This window comes from Hipposideros armiger, unplaced genomic scaffold, assembly GCF_001890085.2.
Source record: "Hipposideros armiger isolate ML-2016 unplaced genomic scaffold, ASM189008v1 scaffold_254, whole genome shotgun sequence".
Lineage (NCBI taxonomy): Eukaryota > Metazoa > Chordata > Mammalia > Chiroptera > Hipposideridae > Hipposideros > Hipposideros armiger.
In genome coordinates this window covers 1,048,924-1,074,885 of record NW_017731604.1, presented here as the reverse complement: position 1 = coordinate 1,074,885, position 25,962 = coordinate 1,048,924, and the positions used below count along the sequence as shown (strand labels likewise).

The 25,962-nt window shown below is 39.0% G+C and overlaps 1 protein-coding gene across 3 annotated transcripts in view; it reads left to right on the top strand.

The window, feature by feature from the left end:
• Positions 1 to 2,832: 2,832 nt before the first annotated feature.
• ZC3H12B (zinc finger CCCH-type containing 12B) overlaps positions 2,833 to 25,962 on the top strand; it is a 248,247-nt gene continuing 225,117 nt past the window's right edge. For all 3 annotated transcript variants that reach the window (XM_019656103.1, XM_019656102.1, XM_019656101.1), the window contains exon 1: positions 2,833 to 3,258. The gene's annotated coding sequence lies outside the window, so the exon portion shown is untranslated. The remainder of the gene's footprint in view (positions 3,259 to 25,962) is intronic.

Sequence of the window (25,962 nt, the reverse complement as noted above, 5' to 3'; positions counted from 1 at the left end):
AGATCCCTTTAAGAGGAGCGCCTGGGAGTACAGCAGCACTTAGTCTCACTCAGTCACAATCTCCACTGGTTTTCACAACCAGAAATTATGGAGATTTCTCTCCCCAGCACTGGAACCCTGGGCTGGGGCTGGGATCTCTTGCTTTTTTGGGGGTTGGGGGACCTCCACAGCCAAAATATCCCTCCTGATCTTTAATGGTCACACACGGGTGTGGGACCAGCCCTTTCTGCGTCTCTACCCTTCCTACCAGTCTGGAGGTGGCTTCTTCTGTGCATCCTTAAAGGCTTCAGTTCAGCTTGATTTTAGGTGATTCTCTATAATAGGTGTTTTGTAGATTAGTTGTAATTTTGATGTGGTTGTGAGAGAAGATAAACACAGCATTTACCTACTGCGCCATCTTGGTTGTCTCCTGGATCGGTCTCTCTGCTTATAGGAGTTTTTACTTCACCAATATACCGTGTTTCCCCCAAAATAAGACCGGGCCTTATATTCATTTTTTCTCCAAAAGATGCATTTTATTCATGTATAAAAATCTACATTTATTCAAATACAGTCACGTCTGGCTGACGATCTTAACTGGGACTTATTTTGGGGTAGGGCTTATATTACGAGCACCCTAAAAATCATGCTAGGGCTTATTTTTTGGTTAGGTCTACTTATTTTCAGGGAAACACGGTAGTAGAGGCAGATAGGTTGATGTGGGCAAAGGAGCTCAGATTTTATATTGAAACCCCAGGAAAAATAATGAAGGAATTTAAGTGCAGAGTGACACAGTTCTTTATATATAGAAAGGAATATGAAAGAACTAAAGGTGACTAGGAAAATTGAAATATTTATTCCTCTGATTCACTTTAAACATAATACATATATGCTATAGAATGTAACGAGTTCAATAAGTGTACAGAGTACAGATTTTATATAAATACAGGTTTTAGAAGATCCAAGCAAATTCTGTTAGAAGTCTGTTCCTGTGAGTCCTTGATGGTCATTGAAAAACATTGAACACTAAGGAATTGTCTTCCTTTGAACCTGAAAGGCATGTCTGTATCATATGGAAGGAAAAGTATAATCTGTGTGAGAATTTTATTCAAGCTCACAGCCATATTCAGTTGTTACATATTCTCTTTGTTATGATCTTTCCTGTTGATTACAGTTTGTTAATTATTTCCATCTATTGGGTTGTCGGAAAAGTCATGACACATTTTTGCAATGAAAAACATAGAAAAAAATACTTCATGACTTTTCCGACAGCCCAACAGTACTTCTATTCAGTTAGTCTTAGAGTGAGTTACTCTTTTTCACCTATCCACTGTTCTTCTCTTCAACATTTTCTGGCTGTCTAGTCCTCATAAAGTTTCATTTTAGTCTTATATTCCATTTGAGCTATCCACTAATGTTTCATTAGCAATTCTTCTTGTGCTTCTCAGACTTCTTACACATGATCCAGCTATTTTTACACTTCCTATTATCTTTAAACCTTTTATTAAATAAATATCCAGCAGGGCACATATTGTTTGTAAATACAATATGCAGTGTATTAAGTTCAAAATTGTTGACATATTTTTATCATTACACATTACAGAAACTCTAAGCCTAATTAAAAAAAGACCAAGTAAATAAGCCTCCAGAAAAACTACACAATTTTTGTAAACATTCACTACCTACATGTCATTTCTCAGTGTCAATATTTTAAAATTAACATGTGTAGTTTGGGAAGGATCACTGGATACTTACATGTTCATTAATTGGAAAGTTTACGTAGATTTCTTCACCAGATGAACTTTGGGGAAATGTATCTACGCACTTTACAGATACGGATGTATTTCAAAAAGTGCACTGACTGCTCTGTGCTGGGTGCCCAAGGGGAAGTAGAAAGGAGCTAAGGCTAGAAAAATGGAGGCAGGATTTTAGAGGACCCTGACTACTAAGCTAGGGAGTTAGTACTTTATCCTTTATTATAGGCAATAACATCTACTGAAAAATAGATCTAATTTTTACTGAGTGCTTATTCTGTGCTAGAGTTAAGTTATGTATGTGAAGCGCATGCTCTCATTTAATCCTCATAACTATTATATAGGTACTATAATTATTCCCATTTCACAGATGAAACAGATCCATAGAGGTTAAGCAGCCCAGCTCAAGGAAACAGCTACTCAGTGATGGGGCCGAAATTCAAAATTGGCTCTAACTCAAAAGCCCATTGTCTAAACCAGAGGGAAGTGAGAGTAGGAGATTTATGTTTCACAAAGATAGCTCTGGTAGAAGTATGAGAACAGACTGCGGGGAGAGAAGTCTAAAGGCAGGGGAACCAGAGAGGATGCTGTTGCAGTAGTCAAGAACTGTTAGGCCCTATTAAGGGGCTGTCCCTTAATCGCAGGAGTTAACGCAGATGAGTGACATTATCAGAGAAATTGTTTTGAACATTCCTCTGGAAGCCCACGTGAAGGATGATAGGAGTGGAGAAGGAGAGACTAAAAATTACGTTTGGAGGTTGTTGGGATTGTCACTCTCCACCACTCAAGTGCCTGTCGAGGGGCAGGAGAGGGTCTTATCTAAGTCCTCAGGGCTCGTCCGATTTGCAGAGCATCCGCCCCTCTCCCCACCTCACCTCTACTTGGACGACGTTCCGTCCATGCCCTGGGAAGGGGTTTTCGCGCACTTTCTTAGGTGGAGGACTGAGCCCCAACAGCGGCGCCAGCGGTGGCGGCGGTCGCCGGCGGGGGTGGGGCGCATGCGCGCGGTTGCTAGGCGACGGCAGTCAGGGCGCCGCGGCTGTTAACAGCGCCGGGGCTGTGTGTGTAGGCAGCGGCGCCAGAGGAGGAGGAGCACAAGGATGCAGCTGCCACCATGGCCCGAGAGGGAGCTGCCGCTGCTCTGTGGCCGCGGGGGCTGAGGGACGGGAATCAGGCCCGGGGGTCGCGTCGCTGAGGGGACCGGGGGCGGCCGTCCCGCCGGTGCTCCGGCCTAGTACTCCGGGAGGGTCCTGGCCTCTGGGCGAGGGCCTCCCCTTCATTGCCTCCCCTCGCCCCTCCACGTCGATGGTGGTGAATTTGGCGGCGCCAGGGAGCGCAAGGCACCAGGCTGCTTTCCTTGCACCTAGCTCCTCCTGGGGCGCGTCTCTGGCCCCTGCTCACGGACACCTGCGCCGCCGCCTCCTCTCGCCCGCTGAGCCCACCCCTGGCGGCGGGCGGGGGAGGGGCTCCCCCTGCAGGGGGCTGAGTCGAGCTGGGCGACGACGGGGACCGTAGGAGAGTAGGGGTGAGTAGTGGCACCGCACTCGCCTGGTGCTGGGGCACGTTTCCGGCCTCCGGGGCCCCGGGAAGCGACCGAAGCGCTGCTTTCTCCTGCAGAAGCTTCTGACGCCTCTCCTACATCTGCTCGCGGCTCCCTATTCCCCTTTGAGGTAGTTTTCCTTCTCAAAACCACCACTCTCTCAGTCTCAACCCCGGCGTCCAGGAATGCGGGGTCGGTGCTTAAGGCTTGGCTCTGCTTCATAGATGCCATAAATGCTGCTAATTCTACGTACAGTCATGTAGCCTGGTCCCTGATTCAGGGAAAGACTTTCCCGGTGCCGAGCTCGCCCCTTTTCCCTCGCTCTTGTTCTCTAGAGGCTCAGCCTGACCACAGGCTTCTTAAGAGTGGATTCTCAAGCTGCTGTTGCTCCATGCCTCAAGGCTTGAACAGGCAGCTGGCGTGGTCCCTTTTCAGTTTTCGTGTGCCGAGTGCTTCTGAAAGCCCTGTGCCTGGCTTCTGACATATGAGTTAGGAAGGCAGTACTTCTATTCAATAATGATAATAATAATAAAACAAACTAGCAAACACACCACTTGACTTCCAAGGTGGCATCAAACTTGAAGTAGACAAAGAGTGGCTGATTGATAACAGGGGAAACAGGTTTTACGAAGTAACTATTCCTTCATTCAGAATGACATGCCTTTTTTAAATGAATATGATGAAATCTAAAATGCCCATAAGAAAAACGAAGATATGTTATGATCTACCTGCTCTCCCTGGGATAGCCTGAAGTTGAGAACAGTTGCTTCAAAAAAATTGGCATGAGGGACCTGAAGTCATATTTTAGACAGGGTGATGAAGATTCAAAGTTGTAAGGCGCTTTTTGGAAATTAGCCATATTATCTTTGAGGAATGAAGTTTCATGAAAAGAAAAAGGTTGAAAAAAGTTACAGTGCACCGTTGACCCCTTCCAAAAGTAAACTGAATTTAGATTAGTAATTTTGGTTGTAAGGTACTTCTGTGCACAAAGAAAGATGGGTTCCTTCTTTTATTTGACTCTTCCCTTCGTACTGGTTTTTAAACCATTTCAGGTTTCTCTTATTAAAGAAAGAAGTGGAAAAGAAGTGCAATAATGGAAAAGCTAAATTTAGTATTGGACAAACAGTTTTAAGCTAAAGATTTTTAAGGATATAGATGTCATTTGTGATTAGATAACTTTATCTAGTGAATCAGTCAAAACTGACAACTCCCTGATAGTTTTGGGTGAAATGCTTTGCTTTGGCAGTTTTCATGCTGTTTGAGGTATAGTTTCAAACATGATATAATTCTGGTATCACTGAAAAATAATCTTGGACCTCAGCAAGTATTGTTTTGTGAATTAGCAAGCTGACATGCTTCTAGTTCCTAGATTTTCAAAGTTAAAGATTTTTTGTTTTGGAAAAGCTCTTGATAAATTCAAGTCTGAATTATTTGAAATAATAATGTACCATGTGGGTACTTGCTGTTCATTTTCACATACTTTTAGAACCAGGCAGTCATTGGAGCCAGTTTAGAATTCTATTGTAATGAGTATGGCTACAAAGGTGCCACATACTCAAAAGCATTTACCTAGAATGTTGTTACCATATTATAAGAGAATAGCAATAGTTAATTTTGCAAGTGCAATCAAAGCACTTGAACAGTGAACTCTGGGATAACTTTTTTTTTTAATTGACTTTCAACATGCTTTTATTTTCTATCTTCACTAAGTGCTCATTACTATACTAGGTACTGTGGAGAGTAGAACAGAGACAGGTCCCAGGAATTAAATTGCTTGCCCATTGGAGAAAGAAAATGCGTGTATGAGAAATCATGGTCAACAATTGGAACATAGAGTAGTACAGAATAAGAGCCACAATAATTAACAGTAAAGGGAGATCTTTGAAGATTGGTGTTTGTCTGAGAAGGCTTTATAGAGAAAATTAAACTTGATTCGTTTTTTGATACAAGTATAGACTTTGTTGGAAGGGGGGAGTTCAGCATGGCATGAACTAAGACACTTGATTTTCTAATCTTTGTGAATATTACCCCCCTTGATAAACTTAAAGAGGGAGGATTCTGTCAGTGGCAATTAACTCCTTTGTGTGGGCATAGTTTTTTTAATAATAAATACTAAATTAATAAATTAAATATAAATAAATTTTCAAATATACCTATTATAGAAGTCAAATTTAAAATGGTCATCCTATTTCCTGAGGCAAGTGAGAATGTTTTCTAAGCAGATATAGACTTTTAAGTTCACATATTTTAATAACCTTTTATCACTGTATCATGAGAGAGTTATAATCTAAGTGTTTTGTTTAAAACTGATCTGATTAGTACACCTTTAGATTATTAATATGCTCTAAAGACTAGTTCTTGAAAAAGTAAATTAGGGATATTATAAAAGCAACATGAATTTTTGTCCATTAAAGTATATAACTTAGTTTTAATACTGCTAATTAGTACTACTATTTCTGTTATTTTCTGAAAACAAAGGGGGGTATGTCAGAGTCCTGCAAATTGATGTCTGTCAAAGTTCTAATATAATGTTATTAATAATGCGTGTGTTAATATTTGGCAACTAACATCAGCGTTTAAGCAATTACAAACCAGCAAAACTTACTTTCGTGCTTTTCTAACAACTTTTTGCAGTCAGTGTTGATAATTAGTTATATGACGAATAGTTTTGTGAGTTTTAGTCAACTATTGCAAGTTAATGTTTGTATATAGAAAAATAACAATAAGAAAATATACTACAATTATTACATCAAAAGAGAGGTATGCACCCCCCAACAGAAATTCACATATTAGAGTGACAAATACGAAGAAATCTTAAGTTAATACACAGGTTTACTCTAAGGAAAAATATACCAAACTTGAAATATTATGAGGCTTCTTCTATACACCATCGTATACTTTTCATTTGGAATATTTTGCTGCCAGCAATAGTCTTCTCTGACTACAGTTATTACTAATACACTTTAATTCACAGAAGATAGTTTTAGCAAATATAATTTTTGCTTTGAGCATCCTCTACTTAGGGCATCACCTATTATTTAAATAAACAAGTTAGAGAACAGAATGGTCCACACAGATAGTCAATGAATATTTGAACATTATTGGAAATTAACCAGTTAAGAGAAAGCAAAATATATTCAAAAGGCATTGGGGTTAGACTCCTTTGCTAAGCAAGTATTGCACATTTCTGTTCCTAGCTGTTTATGCAGGTATCAAAAGGGAAAATCTTTGGAAAGAGAATTGATGAATTCAAATAATGGGCAAACTGCTGAGAAAATAAGATTACCTTATTTTATTTTCTAAGTACTATGGTGGTTTAAGGCAGGTACACATCTTAGGTAAATTGCTAAATCTCAGTGGTGGCAACATGAGAAATAGGGTATGGAATTGCCAGTTCGTGTTACTATATAATAGATAACTAAATACTTTTACCATATTGCTGAATTGGGAGGTAGAGCAGCATTACACTAAGTACCAATGATGTATCCATAAGTTATAATTTTCTTTAAATATGTCATTTAAAAAGTATTATTGTATTCATTTTTAAATAATTTTTTATTTCTCAATTACAGTTGGCATACAATATTATATTAGTTTCAGGTGTACAACATAGTGATTTATATAACTTATGAAATGATCACCCCGATAAATCTAGTGCCCATTTGACACCATACATAGTTATTACAATGTTGTTGACTGTATTCCCTATGCGATTTTGTAACTATCCCCATGCTTGTTTTGTAACTATCAAATTGTACTCCTTAATCCCTTCCCCTTTTTTTGCCCACCCCCTCAACACCCTTCCCATCTGGCAACCATCAAAATGTTCTCCGTATCTATGAGTTTATTTTTGTTTTTGTTTTTTTTTGTTTATTTTGTTCTTTAGATTCCACATATACGTAAAATCATATGATATTTGTCTTTCTCTGTCTGACTTATTTCACTTAACATAATACCTTCTAGGTCCACCTATGTTGTTGCAGATGGCAAGATTTCATTCTTTTCTATGGCTGAGTAATATTCCATTGTATATGTGTACTGCTTCTTTGTCCATTCATCTTTTGATGGACACTTAGGTTGCTTTCATATCTTAGCTATTGTAAATAATGCTGCAATGAATATATGGGTGTATATATCTTTTTGAATTAGTGTTTTGGGTTTCTTGGGATAAATACCCAAAAGTGGAATTACTGGGTCCTTCTTTGTGTCTTGTTTTAGCCTTTGTTTTAATGTCTATTTTGTCTGATATAAGTATTGCTCCTCAAGCTTTTCTTTTTTTTGTTTCCATTTTCATGAAATACCTTTTTCCATCCCTTTACTTTCAGTCTGTGTGTGTCTTTCGATCTGAAGTGAGTCTCTTGTAGGCAGCATATGTAAAGGTCTTGTTTTCTTATCCATTCAGCCACCCTATTTTTTTTTATTGGAGCATCATTTACTCCATTTTCATTTAACGTAATTGTTGATAGCTATGTAGTTATTGCCATTTATTTATTTATTTATTTATTGTCTTAAAGAAGTCCCTCTAAGATTCCTTGTAATATTGATTTGGTGGTGATGAACTCCTTTAGGTTTTTCTTGTCTGGGAAGCTCTTTATCTGTCCTTCAATTCTAAATGAATTGGGTAGAGTTATCTTGATTGTAGGTCTTGCTTTTCATCACTTTCAATATTTCATGCCAATCCCTTCTGGCCTGCAAAGTTTCTGTTGAGAAATCAGCTGACAGTCTTATGGGAGCTCACTTGTAGGTAACAAACTGCTTTTCTCTTGCTACTTTTAAGATTCTTTATTTGTCTTTAACCTTTGACATTTTAATTGTGATGTGTCTTGATGTGGGCCTATTTGGGTTCATCTTGTTTATAACTCTCTGCGCTTCCTGAGCTTGTATGTCTATTTCCTATTCCAAATTAGGGAAATTTTCCATATTTATTTCATCAAATAGGTTCTCCATTTCAAGCTCTCTTTCTTTTGCTTCTTGTATTCCTATGATGCGAATGTCGGTACACTTGATTTTGTCCCAGAGGCCCCTTAAACTATCCTCACTATTTGGATTTTTTTTTTCATTTTACTGTTCTGATTGGGTGGTTTCTGCTACCTTCTCTTCCAAATCGCTGATTCGATCTTCTGTTTCATCTAATCTACTATTGATTCCTTCTAATGTTTTCTTTAATTCAGTTATTGTAGTCTTCATTTCTGACTGGTTCTTTTTTATGTTTTCAATCTCCATTTTCATGTTTCCTATCTCTTTGTTATAGTTCTCCCTGAGATCACTGAGCATCCTTATAACCAGTGTTTTGGACTCTGAGTCTGATAGATTACTTGTCTCCATTTTGTTTAGTTTCTTTTCTGGAGTTTGGTTCTGTTTTTTCATTTGGGGCATATTTCTTTGTCTCCTCATTTTGGCTGCCTTCCTGTCTTTGTTTCTATGTATTAGGTAGAGCTGCTATGTCTCCCAGTCTTGGTAGAGTGGCCTTACATAGTAGGTGTCCTGTGGGGCCAAGTGGCACACTCTCCCTGGTAACCTGAGCCAGGTGTTCCATGTGTGTCCCTTGTGTGGGTTGTGAGTACTCTCCAGTTGTAGTTGAATCTTGATTGCTGTTGGCATGCCAGTGGGAGGGATTCCACTCAGCATGATTGTTTGTGAGGACTGGCCATGACTACAGTGACGGAGCTGTTGTGCAGGAGCTGACCCTATGGAGCATGATTCACTTTAGCGGGGCTCTGGTGCCTACCAAGCCTTGTCTTTGGGGGTCTTGTTTGTGGAGGTGGTTGGGTTGTGCTCTGGTGTGGTCTGAAGGTGGCCACCAGGTGTGTTGGTTCTGGAGCCTCTTGGGAGGAGCTCTGATGCAGGCCAAGGTCAGCCACTGCCAATTCCCTTCCCAGGGCCACTTGGTATGAGCTACAAAGTGATCTGAACATGGTTGCCACCTGTGCTGGGCTTGTAGGTGCCTGGGAGAGGCTAAGCAGCAAACTGAGGCCAGCTGCTGCTAGTGCTGGGCTTAGGGCTGCTTAGCAATACATACAGGCCATGCTGAGGCCAGATGTTGTTTGTTTGGGATTTGGGAACCTTTGAGAAATTTTAGGAAAATCTGCAGCATGAGCCAAGACAGGCTGTTTGTATGGAGAAGCCACTGGATGTGGCTTGAGTGGGATGGGATGGGGTCTCATGGAATCACTAGGGCGGCGCAAACGGTTTTAGTTAGATTGATGGATACTCAGACATGGCATCTGCCTGGGAGTGCAAACTGGGTGGTGGGAGGGCTCAACAACAGAACAATGGCTTCTGCCAGCACTGCCAGTGTCTGGGAGAAAGCTGCTCCTCCATTCCTCGTCATGAAGCTAGACAATTCAGTTCCTTCCTGTATGTCCCTGGTGCTTTTCGAGCTGCTGCCCCAGCACTGAAGCTCAGAGCATATGAGTCCATCAGTGAGTAAGTCCGTGTGCAGGCCCTTTAAGAGGAAAGCCTGGTATTCCAGCAGCCCTCTGTCTCAGCCACAATGTCTTCTGGTTTTCATAGCCAGAATTTATTGGGACTTCTCTCCCTGGCATTGGAACCATGGGCTGGGGAGCCTGGTGTGAGGCTGGGACCCCTCACTCCTCAGGAGGGACCCCTGCAACTGACATATCCCTCCTGATTTTTAACCGCCACACATGGGTGTGGAACCAGCCTGATCCTCATCTCCACCCCTCCAACCAGTCTCTATATGGCTTCTTCTGTATGTCCTTAGTTATAAGACTTCTGTTAAGCCAGACTTCAGGCGATTCCCAATGATGGTTGCTCTGGAACTCAGTTGTAATTTTGATGTGGTCATGGGAGGAGGCAAGCACAGCAAGCACTCTGCTATCTTGAGTGGAAGCCCCTGTTATTATATTCTTAAGTATCATCTTTATCATGTCAATGGAGTGAAAATGTCCCAGCTGATCACACCTCTGAATTTTATTATGGAAGCTTATGGGAAAAATGGCTTTGATCTAACAATTCTTTTTGGTGCATATTTCCCTGGAACATAACTTTTTTCATTAAGTGAAAAATACCCACAGCCAATTCAATGTAGGAAGAAAAGTGGAGAGTAGAATTCCTCCTTAAAGTTTGGTACCTACAAAGAAAATGAAACAAAACCTTTATACATAAATTGTAAACTAATATTCAGAGGAACAGTTTCATACATAGTTATCATTCTCTTAATATCATATCTTATATTATGAATTATTAACTTTCTTTAGACTGTTGGTACCCAAAAGTTGGCCTGTGATCTGATTCATTTTTATTTTCCTAATGACAAATGTACTTCAGGGATTTGATGCTGAGATTTTGTTACTGAAATAGAAGCTTTTTGTAGAAAATTTTAAAATGCAATAAATATTAACTGAAAATGTGTAATTGAATTTTGACATGATTAATAATGAAAATGGATGTTTTCTAAGAATCTTCATTACAACTACTCTACAGTTAGTATCTCCATAACCTTTCATAGCCCTGAATTACATAGCTCCTCATTATGTTCACTTTCTGTATCTCATTTCCACTTTTTCTAACCACTGTGGATATATGTTTGTTTTCACTGTCACTTCTGAGCTTTTTGTGGCCTCTAAATGAGTTTTACAAAATAGGTTTATAGTTTTAAAAATTTATTCAGAAAGATTTTCTGTCGTAGTCTAAAAAGCTGGGTCCATATCATACAAACTGCATTTGAAACTGAGTTATTAGACTGGAAGTAGCAACAAGAAGAAGATTAACCCAAGTTCTGGGTCTGATTCAGGCAATTTTGGAATCACTAGATTTTTACTTCAAAAATAAATATTTTCTTTATTGTAGGAAATAAAAAGTCAGAAGTTGGGTACTTCTGGAATAAAAGTAGGGATCCTTTAATTCAGAGCAATTCAGAGTTCTTCATTACTTTTTACCATCTAAACTTTATGTATTTATACTTATTTTTTAATTTTAGAATAATAAAGGTATGTCTTCTCTATTTTTTCTGTGTTCTGTCTTATTGCTGTACTTCATACAGCATCTTTCAACTGAGGAAATCAAAGTATTCTTTTTACATTCTGTGGCATTTCTTATCATTCACCTGGAACTATCTTTATTTATCTTTCAAATTGAAAACTAGCTGACATGTGAGGTGAGACATAAGTAATAGGTTTGATTCCACAGGTCAACTTAAGCCAGTTTTGTTACTTATTAGTTGTTCCTTGCCCTTTGCCAGGCTGGGACTATATCATATATTAATATAGCTAACTGTTCTTGCTGAGTTTAATTTCTAAATGTGTATACAGATCCTTAACTTGTTTCTCTGTTATCTTGTTTACACTATTAATTTGCTTAACAAGCCCTTTGTAAGTAATACTAAAGTCAATTTAATTTCAGCCCTGTCTGAATTATCACAAATTCTGAATCAGTAGGGTTCAAATTATAGTACAGTAAAATTCCCTTAATTCAAACCCCACTAAACAAAAATTTGTTATAGCCTGTATATAGTATTTATGCTAAAAATATCTACAGAAGGCTGTCTACCCCATGCTGGTGATACATTACCTTCCAGAAGAGGTTAAGAATATCAGAGCTTCTTTACTGGCTATCAAATCACTGATACTGAATTCAAATAAGTGCTAGGAGGGATGAAGCTAGGAACATTTAGGTTTATGTACTTAATAATGTCTTCTAAGTGCTCTATTGAGTATCTGAGAATTAGGATATTAATTGCATTGGGCTGCTTACAAGAAAAGAGATTTGGACATCAGTTAATCATTTAAGCAAAATTGGGGCAATAGTTATGGTGTACTGCTTTCTGATGTTTTAAAAACTACCATAGCAATGTTATTTGCATGTAAATTCTGTGCACTTACAAATTCTTATCAATTCATCAGCGTAGGAAACTAAAGTGTGCATTAAAAGTTGCAGCCAGTACTCTTTTTTTTTTTGTAGAGGGCAGTGTCACTGGCCCTCATATGTGGGATCCGAACCAGGGCCCTCTGGCGTCCCAAGCCAGCTCTTAACCACTGCGCCACTCGGCCGGCCCGCAGCCAGTAGTCTTAATACCGTGTTTCCCCGATAATAAGACCAGGTCTTATATTAATTTTTGCTCCAACAATCTACATTTATTCATTTATTCATGTACAAAAATTTACATCTATTCAAACAGTCATGTCTGGCTGACAATCTTAACTGGGGCTTAGTTTTTGGGTAGGGCTTATATTATGAGCATCCTGAAAAACCATGCTAGGGCTTATTTTCCAGTTAGGTCTTATTTTCAGGGAAAAACGGTATGTTAATGGTGTTGTAACAGCTCTGAAAGTAGTAAAACTTCAGGACATCATTCTTCTCCAGTTGTGAATTAATAATCATGTAATGCATGCATGCATACTGATACAAATTTGTTATATTTATGTTATGATGCAGTAAGCTCTAAAACCCAGCACTTCTGGAATTATGGAATGAAATTCTTCTAACAAGAAGCTGAAATGAATGTCAAAGTTAACCAGGACAGAACACAACTACACCTAATACTAGGGTTGCTAGAAGCTTATTATTTACTATTGATACTCTTGGGAGGGGACAAAAGCTAGTTCTCTGCTTCATACCTTCTACAGTAATGATAATTGCCTCTACTATGGAACTCATTGCTCTTCACTTATAGATCTTAGAGTTTAGGAGTAAGAGCAGAGGTCATTGGATCAACGAGAATAAAAATTTAGCCCTCTGGAATTTTTTAAAACTAATTAGAACTCTCCATTTCCCACCCCTTTATGGCTGAGAGGAATAGAGACTCAGTATTCATGTAACACTTTTCTTATAGCTAAACATCCAATGCAGAATAGGAATTCATGAAATCTATTTAATTCTTAGTAGCCTGAGCTAATAGGAGGGGGCAGAAGCATAGAAAAAAGTTTTTAATTATTTGATTTTGTAGGGGAATTTTTGTATTTACATTTGAATATGAATGGTTCTAATCTAGGTAATCCCAGAGACTCAGTTAAATAAAGGCTATTGAAAAAAATATCATGGTTAATGAATTTTCTAATTAACTAAGGATTAATTTAAGTATGTAATGAAACTGGGGCAAGGATGCTTTGCATAAGATGTCTAGAGCTTTAAGTTGTGCATAATTTTGTTTGTTGATCACTGACCTATTTGTGTGTGTGTGTGTGTGTGTGTGTGTGTGTGTGGTTTTTTATTTTAGCTGAGCCATCCTGCCAATAGTGGCAGCTCAGCTCGGGCTGGGAATCGAACCAGCAACCCTGTTGCTCAGAGCTTGCACTCTTGAGCAATCTCTTAACCAACTGAGTCACTCGGCCGGCCCTGTGTTTGTCTTGATTAAGGATTTTTGGTTACAAATAATAAAGATCTACTTCAAGCTAAATGAAAACAACAACATTTTAATTTATTTATCAAATTTATTGAGGTCACATTGGTTAGTAAAATTACATAGGTTTCAAGTATACAATTCTATAATACATCTCTATATATCACACTGTGTGTTCACCACCCAGAGTCAGTTCTCCTTCCATCATCATATATTTGACCCCTTATACACTCTTCTGATGAGATAAGTAAAGAGTTAAGAGGAGGGGCTTGTGAACTGGCAGAATGGGACAGGCCAAGAGTTAACAGGAGCGAGCTTGTGGGCTAACAGGAACAAGCTTAAACATTAACCGCTTGGCTCTAACTCCCCTGGCTAGCACTACACCTACAAGCTGACAAGCACCTTACATCATCATAGGTAAGAACAGAACAGTTTCCAATCGCAATGGCAATCCCCTGCACACTAACAATCACCCATCATAGATGGGAACAAAACAGCTCCCAATCACAATAGCAACCCCATGCAAGCTGACATCCATCATAGATGGGAACAGGACAGTTTCCAGGAGAAGACAATTGTAACGGCAGCTCCCCTGCAAGCTGACAAGCACCTTACATCCTGTTAGAAAAATATAAATCCCGAGCACTCCTTCTCATCGGTGCAGTTGTCCCCCATTGGACTCTGCCCTGGCACAACTCCTGCCAGTATCTCTCTCTTACCCCTCTGTCTCTGCAGCTCTCCCTCTCAAACTGCCCTGGCAAAACTTATGCCATTTAAAAACAGAACTCTCTCTGTCCCTTTTAACTTTCAATCAATCTTTTCTCTGGATATTTTTGTAGAGTCTCGTAAATTATTTTACATTCTGCAAATGACCAGGGGTTAATTCTACACCAAATTATCTTTTACTACCCCTCTCCCCCCTTACCCTCTGATAATCACAAAACTATTGTCTGCATCTATGAGTTTTTGTTTCTTTGTCTTGTTCCTTTGTTGCTTTCAGTTTTGTTTTGTTTTAAAGATTTTTATTGGGGAATTGGGGGGATGGGAACAGCACTGGGGAATTGGGGGAAGAGGAACAGACAAGTTGCTGTTGTTTTGTTCTTCAGTCTATTTGTGGAGGACGTTGCTTCACTGGCCTAAGTTGGCACCATCATTGCGCTCTTCCCGGTCTTCTGGATGGCTGCTCACTGCAGCTGCTGGCCGCTCACGCTGGCTGCTGGCTACATACGGTAGCCCATGGCAACCCACTGCCACAGGGGCTGCAGCCTACACCGTTGCCGGCGACTCAAGGCAGCCCAGCTCCAGGTTTAGCTGTTGTTCAGCATCTTAGCTGTGGAGGGCAGTGTCACTGGCCCTCATATGTGGGATCCGAACCGGAACCCTCTGGCGTCCCAAGCCAGTTCTTAACCATCGTGCCACTCGGCCGGCCCTGTTGCTTTCAGTTTTATATCTCACATATGAGTGAAGTCATATGGTTCTTGACTTCTTCCACGTAGCATGATAATCTCAAGATTCATCCACGTTGTCGCAAATGGCTGTATTCATTATGTAGTCTCTTCATATTAGAGAATAAATCCAAGGCCCAGAGATGAGTAAAAGAAATTATTGAAGGTCACATGAAAAACTATAACTAGAATCCTAACCTTGTGGTTTCTAGTTTTTCCTAAATGCTAGCAGCCAAGTAACCAGAGTATCTAATAAAATGTTAACACACTTTAAAAGAGACCTATAAAATATAATTTTGATGAATATTATTGTCTAAGTAAATATTGAGGAAAAGCAAAATCACTGTCCTGTATCATTATAATGCAGCAGAAAACATCAGAATTCCGTGGATAACATCCATTTTTTTCAAAGGTAACTTCTTTTAAAAAAGGTTTTATTGGGATATTGGGGGGGAGGGAAACAGTGTTGGGGAATTGGGGAAGGGGAACAACCAAGTTGTACTTCAGTCTTAGTTGTGGAGGGTGCAGCTAGCTCAGCTCCAAGTCCAGTCGCCATCCAGCCGCCTGTCGGCAGCTTGCTGCCTCTCAGCTCAAGATTCCGTGTTCAATCTTAGTTGCGGGGGCGGGGGAGGGTGCAGCCCACCATCCCATTTGGGAGTCTAACTGGCAACCTTGTTAGGAGCATGTGGTCTCACCAGCTCAGCCATCCTGCCACCTATTGGCAGCTCAGCTCAGCTCTGGCACAGCTCACTGGCCCATGTGGGAATCGAACCAGCAATCCTGTTGCTCAGAGCTTGGCTCTTAACCAACTGAGCCATTCGCCTGTACCCAAAGGTAACTTTTAAAAAGAAATAACAGAGGGTAAATTTGAAGAGCAGACAAATAATTGGATTATATGATTTAATGTTGCTAGGCTTAAAGGAGCAGTGATATAAATATAACATTTTGGCTACTGGGCAACCTAGATTATAAACTTTATCTGTGTTTCCCCTTTTGATCTATGCATTCATTCATTTATTTATTGAGTGGTATGTGCCCAGCCCTGCTTTAGGCCCAGGGGATACAGTGGTGAACAGAGCAAAGTTCCTGCACTCATAGAGTTGGCATTTCAGAGGATGATACAGACAGTGTGTCTGTATGATACAGACAGTGAATCAACAATTAATATAGATTGCCAGAGAGTGATAAGAGCTATGAGGCTGATAACCCAAGATAAGGGGATAAAGAAAACAAGTGGTTCTCTTTTAGATAATACTGGCCAGGGAAGGTAATGAGGAAACATTGAGCAGAGAGCACGACATGTGAATATCTAGAGAAAGAGCATTTCAGGCTGAGAGAATGTGCAAAGATCCTAAGGTGGGAACCTGCTTGGCACATTCAAAGAATGGCAAGGAAGCCAGTGTAACTAGAATGGAGAGAGTGAGGGAGACAGGTAGAAAGTGCCAGAGACCTATTTAGAGGCCAAATCATGTAGGCTTCTTAGGACAAAATAGGAGTTTTGGATTGTATTCTATGTGATAAAAAGGCATTGGGAGGTTGGGAGAATAGGGACTTGATTTGATTTATATGCAAAGAGACTATTCTAGCTACTGTGTGCAGAGTAAACTTTAAGAGGGAACGAAGCGGGGACATCAGTTGAGATGATGTTACAGTAATTCAGGTGAGAGAAAATGGTTGGAGAGGGTGGTAGTAGTGGGGGAAGTGAAAAGGAGTCAGATTTTGAAGATAGAGAGACAGATTAGATAGATAGATAGACAGATCTGAAGACATATATGTATATACTATGTGTTAATTATTGAAACTTCAGATTCATAGCAAGTTGTAATAAATGTACGGGGAGATCTTGTGTACCCTTCACCTGGCCTCCCCCAATATTATGGTGCATTGCTATACTACAATATCAAAGTCCAGAGAACTGACATTGCTCTTATTCAGGTTTCCCCACTAAGCACTTGTTTGTGTATTTTTGGGTGTAGCTTCATGTAATCATATCAAGATATTTAACTGTAAGATCACAAGGCACTCTCATTCTAACCCTATATAAAGCCACACTCACTTTCTTTGCCCCCTTTCCTAAACCCTGGTCTCGAATCTGTTCTCTACATTATCTTATGAGTGTTGTATAATGTTCCTCTTTATACCTAGTCATTTTCTTTGCTCTGAAGTCTACTTTATGTGAAAGTGCTTTTTTAAAAAAATCATGTTTTAATGTTATATCTTTTCCCATCCTTTTACTTTCAACCTACATGTCTTTATGTTTGAAGTGAATTTCTTGTAGACAGCATATACTGAACCATGTTTGCTTAATCCACACTGCTAGTCTCTGTCTTTTAATTGGTGCATTTAGACTTTATTTATTAAAACAATTATTGATGTATTAGGGTTACATCTTCCATTTTTTTTACTGTGGTAAAAAAGACATAACATTAGATTTACCTGCTTAACAAAATTTTAAGTGTTCATTAAAGTGTTGTAGTACAGCACATCTCTAGAATTTTTTCATCTTGCATGACTGAAACTCTGTTCCCATTTAACAGTAACTCCCCATTCCCCTTTCCCCCGACCTTGGCAGCCACCATTCTACTTTCTGCTTCTATGGGTCTGACTACTTTAAATACCTCATACGAAGTCTGACAATTAAGCTTGTGAACTTGCCACCCTTTGCGGCTACATTGGCAACACTGTAGAAACAGCTCAGTAAGGTTTCATATCCTTGGTATATCCGTGTCTTACAGCTGTGTTCATGTGGACGTGTGGTGGTGTCTTGCTGAGTGGCATTCATTATTGTTGCATGTTTTTGTGTGCCGTCGCAAGAATGTCTGAGCTTGAATTAGAGCAACGAACAAACATTACATTTCTTGTTAAAGTTGGCAAGAGTGGAAGTGAAATCAAGGACATGTTAGTCCAAGTTTATGGGCATAATGCCATGAAGAAAATGGCAGTGTACAAATGGATTAAACGTTGTTCTTTTTAAAGATTTTATTGGGGCATTGTGGGAGGGGAGTAGTGCTGGGGAATTGGGGAAGGGGAACAGACAAGTTGCTGTCCTTTTGTTCTTCAGTCTAGTGAAGGACGTGGCTTCACTGGCCCATGTTGGTATTATCATTGCGCTCTTCCCGGGTGAGGCAGTTGCTCACCGGCCATTGGACGGCCACTCACGGCAACTCATGAAAGCTCACGCTGGCTGCTGGCCACTCACGGTAGCTTATGGAAGCCCACTACAAGCAGGGGCTGCATCCTACGCCGTCACTGGCGACTCACGGCAGCCCAGCTCCAGGTCTAACTGTTGTTCACCATCTTAGCTGTAAAGGGCAGTGTCACTGGCCCTCATGTGAGATCCGAACCAGAGCCCTGCTGCTCAGAGCTGGTGTCCCAAGCCAACTCCTAACCAACGCGCCACTCGGCCAGCCCTACACGTTTTTCTGAGGAGAGAGAATGCATCGCTGATGAAGAGAGGCCAGGGCGGCCAGTAACCAGCAGAACTGATGAAAACATTGCAAAAATTCATCAAATTATGTGCCAAAATCATTGGCTGACTGTGAGAAGCATAGAAGCAGATCAAGTAAACTTTAATAGAGAAACAGGAAAATCTTAACTGAAAATTTAGGCATGAGAAAGGTGTGTGCAAAAAATGTTTCCAAAGGAGCTCACCAATGACCAAAAGCAAAGGAGAGTCAAAGTTTGCCAAGGCCTTTTGAAGAGGCAAGATGATGTTTTGGGCCGTGTTATCACTGGTGATGAAATATGGGTGTACCAATACGACTTGAAACAAAGCGTCAAAGTGCACAATGGAAGTCAGCCAATTCTCCACCACCAAAAAGTCCCATCAGTCCAAATCAAGAGTCAAAACGATGTTGCTAACCTTTTTTGATATCAGAGGGATTATTCACTACGAATTTGTACCAACTGGACAAACAGTTAACCAAGTTGACTATTTGGAAGTGCAAAAGGCTGCATGAAGAAGTTAGATGAAAATGAGATGAGCTTTTCGCCAACAATTCATGGGTCTGGCATCATGACAATGCACCAGCTCACACAGCACTGTCTGTGAGGGAGTTTTTAGCCGGAAAACAAATAACTGTATTGGGACACCCTCCCTACTCACCTGATCTGGCCCCCAATGACTTCTTTCTTTACCTGAAGATAAAGGAAATATTAAAAGGAAGACATTTTTATGACATTCAGGACATCAAGGGTAATGTGACGAGAGCTCTGATGGCCATTCCAGAAGAAGAGTTCCAAAATTGCTCTGAAGGGTGGACTAGGCGCTGGCGTCAGAGCATAGCTTCCCAAGTGGAGTATGTCGAAGGTGACAGTAGTGATATTCAGCAATGAGGTATGTAGCACTTTTTCTAGGATGAGTTCGCGAACTTAATTGTCAGACCTCGTATAAGTGGAATCATGCAGTATCTACCCTTCTGTGACTGGCTTATTTCACTTGTCATAATGTCCTCAAGGTTTATCTGTGTTGTAGCATATAATACGATTTCCTTTGGATAAACACCCAGAATTGGAGTTGGTATGTTTTTTAAAAATGGTAGTTTAAAGATTTTTTTGAGGATCCTCCATACTGTTTTCCATAGCAGCTGCACCATTTTACACTCACCAAACATGGCGCAATGGTTCTACTTTCTGAATATTTTCCTCAACACTTCTTATTTTCTGTCTTTGTTTTGTTTTGTTTTTGTTTTTATAATGGCCATCCTAACAGGTGTGAGGCAATAGCTCCTTGTGATTTTGGTTTGCATTTTCCTGATAATTAATGATGTTGAACATCTTTTCATATCCTTGTTGTCCATCTGCATGTCCTCTTTGGAAAACTGTTTATTCAAGACATTTCCTTGTTTTTTTAGTTATTATTTTTTTGCAATATTGAGTTATAGGAATTCCTTATATATTTTGGATATTAATCCCTTATCAGAAACATGGTTTGCAAATATTTTCTCTCATTTCATAGGTTGCCTTTCACTCTGTTGATTATCTATTTTGCTGTGCAGATGCTTTTTAGCTTGATATATTCCCATTTAACTATTTTTTATTTTGTTGCCTGTACTTTTGGTGTCATATCCAAGAAATCATTGTGAAGACCAATGTTATGAAGCTATTTGTTCTATGTTATCTTGTAGGAGTTTTATGGTTTCAGGTCTTACATGTAAATATTTAATCAATTTTGAGGTGATTTTTGTTTATAGTGTAAAATAAGGCTCCAAATTGATTATTTTGTAATTGAGTATCCAGTTATCCAACATCACTTATTGAAGAGCCTGTCCTTTGCACATTGTGTATTTTGGGCACCCTTTCTAAGATCAGTTGACCGTGTATGGATGGGTTTATTTCTGGACTGTCTATTCTGTTCCATAGGTCTATATGTCTGTCTTTATGCTAGTACCATACTGTTTTAATTACTGTTGCTTTTCAAAACTTCGTGTTTTGAAAGCAGGAAGTGTGAGGCCTGTATATTGTTCTTTTTGCTCAACTTTTTTTTTAATTGTGGTTATTTTGGGTCCTTTGTGGCTCCATTTGAATTTTAGGATGTTTTTTCTTTCTGTAAAAATGCCATTGGGATTTTAATAAGGATTGCATCAAATCTGTAGATTGCTTTGGGTAGTATAGACATTTTAACAATATTAAGTCTTCCAATCCATGAACATGAGATGTCTTTCCAATTATTTGTGTCATCTTAAATTTCTTCCAGCAATGTTTTGTAGTTTTCAGTATACAAGTCTGTAGCCTCCTTGATTAAGTTTATTCCTATTTTATTTTTTAATGCTATTGATATTTTGATTGTGTTCTTTTTTTCTTATTGTTTTTAAAAGATTTTATTGGGGAATTGGGGGAGGGGAACAGCGTTGGGGAATCAGGGAAGGGTAACAGACAAGTTGCTGTCCTTTTGTTCTTCAGTCTAGTTGTGGAGGGTGTCGCTTCACTGGCCCCTGTTGGTATTATCATTGTGCTCTTCTAGGGTGAGGCAGTCGCTCGCCAGCCATTGGACGGCCGCTCATGGCGGACCATGGCGGCTCATGGCAGCTCACGAAAGCTCACGCCCGCTGCCAGCCAGCCCTATTGCAGCCTACGCCATCACCGGCGACTCATGGCAGCCCAGCTCCAGGTCAAGCTGTTGTTCACCATCTTAGCTGTAGAGGGCGCAGATTCACTGGCCCACCCACATGTGGGATCCAAACCTGGGTCCTGCTGCTCAGAGCTGGCATCCCAAGCCAACTCTTAACCAACACACCACTCGGCCAGCCCTTGATTGTGTTCTTAGTTTTCTATTCAATTGTTCATTGTTCGTGTATAGAAATACAACTGATTTTTATATGTTAATTTTGTATCCTGAACTGTAGTGAATTCATTTATTAGTTCTAACAGGTGTGTGTGTGTGTGTGTGTGTGTGTGTGTGTGTGTGTGTGTGTGTGGTATCTTTAGGGTTTTCTACATATCTGTAAACAGGTAGTTATACTTCTGTTCTGATTTTGATGACTTTTTTCATTTCCTTTACTTTCCTAATTGCTCCAGCTAACAATAACCTTTCAGTACTGTGTTGAATAGAAGTGGTGAGAGTGAGCATCTTTGCCTTTTTTCTGATCTTAGAGTAAAAGCTTTCAGTTTAGTCGTGATGTATAATCCTTTTAATGTGTTGTTAAGGTCAGTTTGCTAATATTTTGTTGAGAATTTTTATGTTTATATTCATCAAGGCTATTGGTCTATAGTTTTATATTCTTCTAGAGTCTTAATCTGTCCTTGGTAATGCTGGCGTTATAAAATGAATTTGTAAGTGTCCCCTCCTCTTCTGTTTTTTGGAAGAGTTTGAAAAGGATTAGTATGAATTCTATTAATTGGTATTAATGTTTAGTAGAATTCACCAGTGAAGCAATCTGTTCCTCTGTTTTTTTAATATTGAGAGGTTTTTGATTACTGATTCAGTCTCCTTCCTCATTATTGATTTGTTCACTTTCTATTTCTTCCTGATTTAATCTTGGTAGGGTATATGTTTCTAGGAATTTATCCATTTCTTCTATGCTATCCAATTTGTTGGCATGTATTGTTCATAGTATAATCCTATTTATTTTTGTGTTATCAGTTGTAATGTCTTCTCTTTGATTTCTGATTTTATTTATTTGAGTCTTCCATCTGTTTTTCTTAGTTAGCCTACCTAAAGGTTTGTCAATTTTCTTTTTGAAAAACAAGCTCTGGGCCGGTCAAGTGGCGTGTTGGTTAAGAACTGGCTTGAGGGCCCCGGATTTGGATCCCACATATGAGGGCCAGTGACACTGCCCTCTACAGCTAAGATGCTGAACAACAGCTCAACCTGGAGCTGGGCTGCCTTGTGTCGCTGGGGATGGCGTAGGCTGCAGCCCCTGCTGCAGTGGGCTGCCGTAAGCTACTGTGAGTGGCCAGCAGCCAGCGTGAGCGGCCGGCAGCTGGTGTGAGCAGCCAAGAGGCGCCGTGAGCGGCCGTCCAGAGGCTGGCGACTGATCTGCTTCACCCGGGAAGAGTGCAATGATGGTGCCAGCCTGGGCCAGTAAAAGCAACATCCTCCACAACTAGACTGAAGAACAAAAGGACAGCAACTTGTCTGTTCCCCTTCCCCAATTCCTCAGTGTTGTTCCCCTACCCCAACCCCCTAATAAAATCTTAAAAAAAAACCGAGCTCTTAGTTTCATTAATTTTTTTCTATTGTTTTTCTGGGTTTTGTTTCATTTATTTCTGCTCTGATCTTTCTCATTTCCTTCTGCTTTGGGCCTAGTTTCTTCTTTTCCCCCCCTAGTTACTTAAAGTATAAAATGAGGTTGTATATTTGGGATATTTCTATTTTCTTAATGCAGGCATTTATCACTATAACCTTACCACTCAAAACTGTTTTTATAGCATCACATAAGTTTGGTGTATTGTGTTTCCATTTTAATTTGTTTTGAGTTGTTTTTTTTTTACTTTTGATTTCTTCTTTGACTCATTGGTTGCGCAGATGTGTGTTGTTTAATTTACACATATTTGTAGATTTTCAAGCTTTTCTCTTGTTGTTGATTTCTAGTTTCATACCATTGTGGTCAGAAAAGATACTTGCTATGATTTGAATCTTAAATTTTCTGAGACTTGTTTTGGTCCTATCATATGGGTATCCTAGATAATGCTTTGTGTGCAGTTAAGAACATGTATTCTGCTTCTGTTGGATGCAGTGTTCTAGAAATATTTGTTAAGTCTATTTGGTCTAATGTATAGTTCAAGTCTATTGTTTCCTTATTGATTTTCTGTCTGGATGATCTATTCATTGATGACAGTGGACTATTGCAGTCCCCTACTATTTTGCATTGTTTTCTACTTTTTCCTTTAGATCTGGTAATATTTGCTTAATATATTTAGGTGTTCCAATGTTGAGTGCATATATATTTACAATTGTTATATCTTAGTAATGAATTGACCCATTTATCATTATATAATGACTTTATCTCTTGTTACTGTTTTTGTCTTAAAGTGTATTTTTTTTAAGAAATTTTATTGGGGAACAGTGTGCTTTTCCAGGACCCATCTGCTCCAAGTCAAGTAGCTATTTCAATCTAGTTGTGGAGGGCACAGCTCCTTGGCCCATGTGGGAATTGAACCAGCAACCCTGGTGCTATGAGCCTGCTCTCTAGCCACCTGAGCTAACCGGCCGTCCTTAAAGTGTATTATTTTTTTCAGATGTAAGTACAGCTGCCTCTGCTTTCTTCTGGTTTCCCCTTGCATGGGATATCTTTTTTTACCTCTTCACTTTGAGCCTGTGTGCATCACTGAAGCTAAAGGGAGTCTCTTCTTGTCAGCATATGGTTGGTCTTTTTTTAAAAATCCATCCATCCAGTCTCTACCTTTTCATTGGTTAATTCAATTCACGTACATTTAGAGTTATTATTGATATGTGAGGACTTACTAATTCCATGGTGTTAATTGTTTTCTGGTTGTTTGTATTTGCATTGTTTCTTCTTCTCTCTGTTTATGTCTGCCTTTGTAAATTGGTGATTTTCCATAGTAGTATACTCTGTTTTCCATATGTTTATATTTAGTGCATCTGCTCTAATTTTTTGCTTTTTAGTTACCATGAGGCTTACAGAAGCCATCTCATAGATAAAACAATCCATTTTAAGCTGGTCACAACTTAACTTAAACCATGTACAAACATTTTACCCTTTTACTCCCACCTTTTTATATTTTGATGTGCTTATTTATCTCTTTTTATATTGTGGTTTATCAACACATTAAAATGTCTATAATTATTTTTAATACTCTTTTCCTTTGACCTCTATACTATAGTTGAGTGATAAACATACAATCCTATTACACATTTAGAGTTTTATGGTTTTGACTGTATGTTTACCTCTACCAGTGTGTGGTATACTTTTGTATATTTTCATGTCACTAATTAGTATTTTTTCACTTTACCTTGAACAAATCCTTTCAACATTTGTTCCAAGGCAGGTCTAGTTCTAGTGATGAACTCTTTCAGCTTTTGTTTGTCTATGAAAGCCTTTATTTACACTTCATATCTGAAAGATAACTTTGCTGGATAGAGTATTATTGGCTGGCAATTTTCATCGTTCAACTCTGTGAATATGATATTCCACTGTGATCTGGCCTGAAAGTTTCTGCTTTGAAATCCACTGATAAACTAATGGGGATTCCTTTGTAAATTATCTTTTTTTATTGACTACTTCTAGAATTCTTTCTTTAACTTTCATTCTTCAGGTTCATTATAATGTGTCTTTTGTATTGAAATAATAGGTGTATCCTTTAGCTTCATGTATTTGGAAGCCCAATTCTTTTCCCAGAGTCAGGAAGCTCTCAGCTATTACTGCTTTAATTAAATTTTCATCTCCCTTCTCCCCCTCTTCTCCTTAGGATTCCTGATTTTTATTAATTTTTGTTCTTTTATTGGAATCCCATATAGCATTGTCTTTGCTCTTTTTCATTTTTCTTTCATTGTTCACCTTTAACTAGGTTATTTCAAAGTTTAGGACTGGACATTGTGGACATCACTCATTTATAGGGTCCCCAGAAGTCAGAGACAGCTCAATAGCACATAGCACACCCAAATCACGTAGTCTATCTTCCATTTACCCTACTTCAGATGATCTCTATTACATTTTTAATTTCATTCATTGTATTGTTCACCTCCAGAAATTGTTTTATTTTATTTTACTTTATTTATGATTTCTGTCTCTTTGGTAGAAATCTCATTTTGATCAAGTATTTTTTTCAAGATTTCATTGAATTGTCTTTCTGAGTTTTCTTGTAGCTCATCGAGTTTCTTCAAAACAGTAATTTTTAATTCTTTATCAGCTAGATCACAACATTTTATGCCTTTGAGCTCAGTTACTAGAGAATTATTATTTTCTTTTTGTGATGGTATACATTGCTCTTTGTGATCTTTTGTGATTCCATATAAATTATAGAATTGTTTTTTCTATTTCGGTAAATAATTCCATTGTATATTCAATAAGCGTTGCATTAAATATGTAGATTACTTTGGGTAGTATGGACATTTTAACAACATTAAGTCTTTTTACCCATGAACATGGATATCTTTCCATTTGTTTATGTCTTGGTTAATTTCTATTTTCAATGTTTCGTAGTTTTTGGCATATAAGTCTTTCACCTCAGAAAGTTTATTCCTAATTATTTTATTCTTTTTGGTACTGTTTTAAATGGGGCTGTTTTTCTAATTTCCTTTCTAGATATTTTGTTGTTAGTGTATAGAAACAAAACTGATTTTTCTATGTCTATTTTTTTTATCCTGCAACTTTACTAAATTGGTTTATTTTTCTAATAGATTTTTTTTTTAAGATTTTTATTGGGGAATTGTGGGGATGGGAACAGTGCTGGGGAATTGGGAACAGACAAGTTGCTGTCGTTTTGTTCTTCAATCTAGTTGTGGAGGACGTTGCTTCACTGGCCCAAGTTGGCACCATCATT